Below are 7,430 nucleotides of genomic sequence, written 5' to 3'. Positions count from 1 at the left end.
AGAACGAATGGGATCCCATCATTGAGTGGTTTAACAAAATTTTCGATACAAAAAACTCAAAGTATATCCCCACCCACTTGATGCGCAAAAAATTAAAATATCTAGATAATTCCTTTTACACAGCGAAGTTTTTCTATATCTTATGTATCCTCTCAAGATTCAATTTTTTGAAAATTCTTGAAATGCTAAGGATTTTTCTTTGCCGTAGACACCCTTAAGCCGATAATCCTTTCCTGTGCTGTCATAGAGCAGCATATCAGCACAGACAAGCCCGTAACCCTAGCTCATCTCCAAGAACAATTTCAACTGAAGTTCCAACAAGAACTAAAAGCTCGCTTGGTTTCAGCTATCCTCTTTGTTCACTTCAACCGGTCCGAACAATTCACTAAGGAAAAGTTATTTGTCCAGAAAATATATCATAAATTCAACATCAAACAAGAATGTTACCATACAAATTAATTTTATTTAAAACATTTTCTTCTTCTTTCACGACAAATTCAATCCAAAATATTGAGCAATCCAAAATATTGCTTCTGTTGGCCAAATATGCCTTCAGAATCGCCGTATGTTGTGGCCGTCCGAACACCTTATAGGCCTGGTTGAGAAGATTCTAAACGTTTTCGTGTTCTTATGGCCGAAAAGGTCAGCAGAAAAGGTCAACTCCTAGTTTCAGACTCGTACACTCATCCAGACCGATCACTGAAGCTGTAATAATAGGATATCTCTTTGGCTTTTTCCTTTGAAGACTCGTCTGGCTTGTCCAAAGCATTGAGAATCTTCTTGATGTTGGCATCGCGATATTCCACTGTTGTGGTTTTAATCACTGGGTAAATGATTCCCACATTGTGGAATGTTTTGGCACAAATTTTTCTAGACCAGTGCGACTTAATTATGTAAATAAAAAACAAAATCAATAATTCTTATTTTGTAAGGAAATTGTATAAATAATATTACTTACCACGACCTAATTTATTTCCAAATTGAAATATTTGTTTCGACAGCAGCCATCAGCTGTTTTGTTTACATTAATTTGAGCGCTGAATGTTTTGAAAGGTTTGTTTGCTTAGTTCAACTTTGAATTGCTACTAGTTTTCGAGAGGTTTTATATAAAACTTGTGGTTTTTCAAAAATGTGTGGGAAAACTTAAGTTTTCGATGTAGGTTTTCGGCCAAAACCGATAATTTCGCGGAAATCGGGTTTATATTTACTTATATGATCTAAGAGATTTGCGTATTCTCAGAAATATAAACAAACTTTCTTTCTTGCAAAATTTCTCTCTCGCACAATTATAAAAATATGAAAAGAAATACAAAACTAATTTGATCGCCAGGTGAGAATGAATACGAATAGTAATCGGTGTTTATAATCTCAGAAATCTTACAAATATAAACAAATAAAAATTCGTCGAAAGTAATTCACGAACACTTTGGGATATATAATTTTCAAACTTTGTATTAAAAAGTAATGAATGATTAAACGTGCTAGTGTTTTGTCAGAAATTAATTTGTTTGTTTACAAAATAAATTATTTTTTTCATGACTTAACGGTGTTTCCTCGCCTTGAAATTTTAAACATGTTCTATTGAGACCCCTACGTAACTGTACAAAAAAAACCAGAAGGAAATTCGTACTGCGGTAATCGAAAGCCGCCCTCGACTATTTTTAGAATTAATATGAAAATATTAATAATTAAAAATATAAGGATATGGGTGGACAAATTCAATTCTAATTTGACAACTTTTGCCTGAACTTAAATAACTATCGAAAGCCATTGTTGAAAAACATAAAATGTAGATACACGTTTTTTTCGAATTAGTTTCCACTTGCTGGACATATAATGCGAATGGTTAACGAAGTTAATTTCATCAAGACGGCGGCGGCGTTAGGTGACACGCAAGCAAAGAAACAACGACAATTTAGCAAAACAAGTTTCTTGCCCGTTTTACAATTATTAACAATTGAGATATTGTAATACGACATATTTAGACTTTATTTTTCGAAAATACGTGATAGATAAGTTCTATATTAATATTCACAATCGAATTCATTCACACTTTTATACAAATTTAGTGCTGCCACCGTAGCCGTGAAGGTAATTCGATTGATATCGTATTCTATTTCTTTTTATCATAAACTTGTTTAATATTTACGTCTTAAGTTCATTTAAGTCTTTGTGACTAGTTCCCGTCTTATAGTCTGCTTTCAATCATCAAGAATCTGATTTAACGTTATCGTGTTAAAGAATTTATCTTTAACACGATATTATTTTATTTAAATTGAGGTTGAAAATGAAACCATGAAATGGTATGTTTCAAATATTGTTGATTTTAGATACGATCTCCACATAAATACCGGACAAAAGTCATTATAACGTTTGAAAAAATGTATGCAAACGTTTGTTAATTTTCATACTTCATATTTTAATTTACATTTTTTGTATTTGTGTAATCCATCTCCATCATCCAGAAGACAAATTATATATGCAGTCTCGTAGAATATTCTTCTTTTTCCAAAAAAACTTTGTCGGTTATCATTTTCCCTCTTTTTAATAATGGAATCCTGTTTGCCTTGATTAATTAAAGGAATTCATATTTTTTACACAAAAATTAATTACCAAACCCATTTTTTGAATTTAAAGGTTGTTTATTTGACATCCATATATCTAATCAAAATATCAATATAACGAAAAACACAAATTATATATGCAGTGCCGTAGAATATTCTTCTTTTTCCAAAAAAAACTTTGTCAGCTATTATTTTCCCTGCCTGGCAAAAATCCTGGTTTCAAACCCTCCCAGTGGGTGCCGGGGGGTAATGGTCACCACAGTTGTCTTGCACGTTATCAAGATGGAGATCAGCTAAGGTCAGGTTGAATTGCTGAAGTTTCCTACTCCTTAATAGTAGCAAGCATTAGCAATGCAATTTGACCATAGATACGGGGTCCCTAATTTCAGTGGTGGTGTGAGCGTCTTACAGAATCCGTGCCGAAGAATGAAAGGCTGGGAGGCAAACCGGTCGCTAACGAGCTCATTCGGATGCCTTGGCAGGGTCCGTCTTATCTTCTGCCTTACCCCGGTATATTTGCTCTGCAGGGGCTGACCTCTTTTGTCCGACCTACTCGTGGGACCAACATTTAACAACTTTTATAAAATGCACGAACTAGACATGACAACGTAGATTCATCTTCTTCCATCCAGGAGACTTTGAAGGGGAGCTCATTCAGCGCTGGTAGTTCCAGCACTTGCGAGCAACCCAAAACCACAGGAATAGCACCATACTTACTAAACCGTATACAAAACCGAAACCCTCGAGTAGCAGTGCAACTACCATGTTAGAGAAATCCTAGTTGGACGACCTCACGAAAGCTCTCAGCATGCTTATCTTAAGGGCAAATCTACGGAGACTGCCCTCCATGAGGTAGTGCGTACTGTAGAACAAACAATCCATTATAAAGAATTTACTTTTGCCACCTTCCTAGACATAGAAGGTGCTTTTAACAACGTCCTTACCGAATCCATAGAAGAATCGCTCGTTAAGTTCTGTGTAGAAGACTTCATTCAAGAATGTATTACCATGCTCAGTGGTAGAAAGATTCGAGCCACTCTAGGCAATACAATCGCAACAAAACACGTGAGTAGGGGGACACCCCAGGGTGGTGTCCTTTCACCTCTTCTATGGCTTCTGGTCATGGATACAATTCTCGTTAAATTAGAGAGATGTGGAGTGAGGGCGGTAGCCTATGCGGATGATTTGGTGCTATTGGTGTCAGGAAAGTACACCTCTGTGATTAGTGAAATCACGGAGTCAGTTTTGAAGAAAGTTAGCAGCTGGGCCACGAGTTATGGACTAGGAGTTAACCAAAGTAAAACTGAACTGTTGCTTTTTACCCCCAAAATTAAAGCACCTCCCTTCACGCTACCTCGACTCAACGGTCAAATCCTATCATTGTCTTCCAGTGCAAAATATTTGGGAGTTATACTCGACCATAAACTAAACTGGAAACTAAATATTGAAGTACGGGTTAAGAAGGCCTGTGTTGCCTTCTACGCCTGCAGCAAAAAGTGGGGACTTCAGACGAAGATGATTTTATGGACGTCCACAGACGTAGTACGTCCAATCTTAACATATGGTTCGATTGTGTGGTGGCCTGTTCTTAGCAAAGCCTATAATATTGATAAGCTAAAGAAGGTTCAAAGAACAACTTGCGTTGGAACCGCAGGGGCCATGCGTACTTGCCCAACGGACGCCTTAAACGTTATTTTGGATTTTCTACCAATCGACCTTTTTATTAAATACATAGTTTCCTGCAGCGCTATTAGGCTGAAGGAATCAAACAGCTGGTTGTAAAAACCTTATGGTCACAGCAACACAACGAAATTGATTCCCTCAGATATTATCTCGGTAGACACTGACTACTGCACTCCTACTTTGAGCCTTAGTAAGGGTTTTAAGGTTATTTTCCCATCCAGAGAAGATTGGGAGGATGACATCGTACCGATATGTTTCGACACAATCATCTTTACTGACGGCTCAAAGATGAAGTGCGGAGTTGGTTCTGGGATATTTTATGAGTCCCTAAATGTAGCCAAATCCTTTAGGCTTCCTGACTTTGCTAGCGTTTTTCAGGCTGAACTGCTGGCAATAAGGGAGGCATGTTGGATACTTAAACAAAACCCAACCCAACTCTTTACAGACAGGCAGGCAGCTGTCAAAACCATTAACTCGGCCATATCCTCATCTAAATTGGTCCAGCAATGTCGCGATAAGCTTGCGAGCCTGGCCATAGTGGTATCGTGGGAAATGAAAGGGCTGACGAGTTAGCCAGGAAAGGATCGGCCCTTCATAGCTCACTCACAACATTCCTCTTGGTGCAATTTACCCAACGATCTTCTGTGCAGGCCAAGACAAGACATAGCCAGGATTGTTGCGGTTTGTACCGGACATTGGCCTATAGGAGTTCATGTGGAAAAGTTGGGTATCTACTACAACACCTTTTGCGTAGTTGTAGTGACCAAAGAGAAAGTGAAACGGTAATCCATTTACAACACTAGAATGAAACACTTTCGTAAAGCATTCTTTCACGAACTTGAAGAGCTATCTGAGACAAAGATTAGAGACCTAATCTTGTTTCTCAATGCAACAAAATGCCTCTAACATAATCGCTATGAAGCTTCTCTATAAATCTGTCCCTTTCAATAAAAGTCAAATGAGTTTTTGGTATCAAAACGGCGCACTACAACGCTGATTGGATCTCAGGGTAGGTTGCCTTGAGATCGCCAGTTCTATTATTTTTCCTCTTTTTAATAATGGAATCCTACTTTTGATTATATTCAAAACTCATTTCCGATTCCGTTGGAATTTGGTTTAATTTGCAGAAAAGGTTTGTACATATATATGTATATGGTAGAGTGTTTGGACTCATTCTTAATGAGAAATATGTATATACTTTTGTTTTGGTTTTGTTAAGAGTTATCGTTTTTCTAAAGACGGGTTTATGTTCTTACTTAACACCAAATCATCCGTCATGACTACACGCATTCGATTATCATTAAATTATCAGCAGCATTGACATTATTGGCAACAGGAGGTTACCAACACCAAATTGGTGGTGCCAAGAACGCTGAAATTGCACAGTAAACCATGTCAAAAATACTTGCCGAAGTTTTGACCTCAATCGAAAGAGTCATGTGAACGCTGATGATGAATTTTGAAATTCAAACGCTATTTTTGGAAAAATCACGAAATTGGTGTGGTAGATGGAGCTGATATCATTTTATTTAAACCTTGACAAAAAAAATTTCGCTCGCAAACAAATTTGTTGTAGAACGATTATTTTCCCTTGTTTTGAATTCTACTTTCGAGTTACGTAGTTAATCGTTTCTTTGAAAGTTCATAAGAATATAGTTGGCCCTACTAGAACTATTCGATTCTAGTTCGTTCGAAAGTAGTCAAATAGATACATAGTACCAGTTTTTCGAATTCGAGCAATTTCATTGTAAAATCTAGTTACATAGTAGGGCCCCTGTTTGCCTTGATTTAAGGAATTCCTATTTTATACACAAAAAACTTCATCACACAGTAAAATTTATTTGGGCTGCAAGTCGCTTAGTTGATACTAAGACCCTGACCATCAGGTTGCGTATCTAATTAATTAAAAACATTAATGAGTTTGTGATTATTAAAACAGTATTATTATCTACCTATGTATGATTAAGAAGTTAATGTTTTGTTAAGAAAAAGTATGCTATCTTTAAAAACATCCTGACTAGAGATGGCAGAGTAGATTACGTCAGGTAATCTACTCGGTAAACTACGTGTAGTTAATTAGATAAACTACGCGTTTGATTTGTTTCATTAACTACCCTACATGTGTTACGTGTGCTACCTTCACAAAAAACGTTAAATTTCAAAAAGAATTTAAAAAAACGAGTGAATAAGTAACGACTAATGAGTGAAAAACACTGAACTATACATAAGAACCAAATATCTTGCGTAAATGAACTAAATCCAGTAATTCGAAGTTTTATGAAAGAAAAAAGCAAATTAAACGAGAGTAAGTTTTTCACACTTACACAGTTATCTTTTAGATGCAATTTGTCAATTTGGTGGTTGAATGGACATTTCAAACTACGTTTTGACGTCTACCGCTACGTCTGCTACATTTAACTACGTTAACTACATTTAATTACATTAACTACCTCATTTATGTAGCAGACGTAGCAAATGTAGTAAATCACAAAAAATCGCATTTCTGCCATCTCTGATCCTGACCTATCCCATTTCAACTGTTTATTCTCTTTAAAAATCTTAAGAGATTTTAAATGTGAACTGAGTTTCTGCTGTTTAAATTAATAGGCGTGTACCATCAACTGAGCGCTCAGTGAGCGCTCAATGTCAGATTGACGGAGGCAGAATCGTTTTGTGGGACAAGAATCTCCGTACAAGCATGTGGGACGACATCTAACAGATACATCGTGATCATTCCGTTTGCACCCTTAGTGTCAAACATAGATCTCATTCCTTTTAAACTATCTTCCTCTTTTCCCAAAACTATGTCTGCCATCATTCCCAAAACTATGTCTGCCATCATTCCCAAAACTATGTCTGCCTTCATTCCCAATTAGTATCTGATAGAATAAAGTTCATTTTTAATACACAAAAGACAATTCTTTATCTTTTTATTAATTCATTTGTGAATTATAAGTTTACATGGTGCCGAAACCCAATCAAATTTAAATCTACAAATTTGCAATAAATTTCGAGTAGACGAGTAAAAATCTACAGATTTTGCAATCAATTTCGTATAGACAAAAAAAAAATAAAAAGATCCTTTGAGATCTCTGGGTACACAAAATGGCAAATCCACCAGCTGCAGTCGAGAACGGAAATATAAATCATTTTATCCGTCCACCAAAAGCTCTCATTATAGAG

At 36.3% G+C, this 7,430-nt stretch overlaps 1 pseudogene; it reads left to right on the top strand.

Annotated features, from left to right (window-relative positions):
* Positions 1-7,430, top strand: part of LOC129945085 (tyrosine--tRNA ligase, mitochondrial-like) — a 79,583-nt pseudogene that overhangs the window by 35,569 nt on the left and 36,584 nt on the right.

Source organism: Eupeodes corollae, chromosome 2, assembly GCF_945859685.1.
Source record: "Eupeodes corollae chromosome 2, idEupCoro1.1, whole genome shotgun sequence".
NCBI lineage: Eukaryota > Metazoa > Arthropoda > Insecta > Diptera > Syrphidae > Eupeodes > Eupeodes corollae.
Note: the sequence above shows the minus strand (reverse complement) of the source record. Positions and strands in the feature narration are given on the sequence as shown.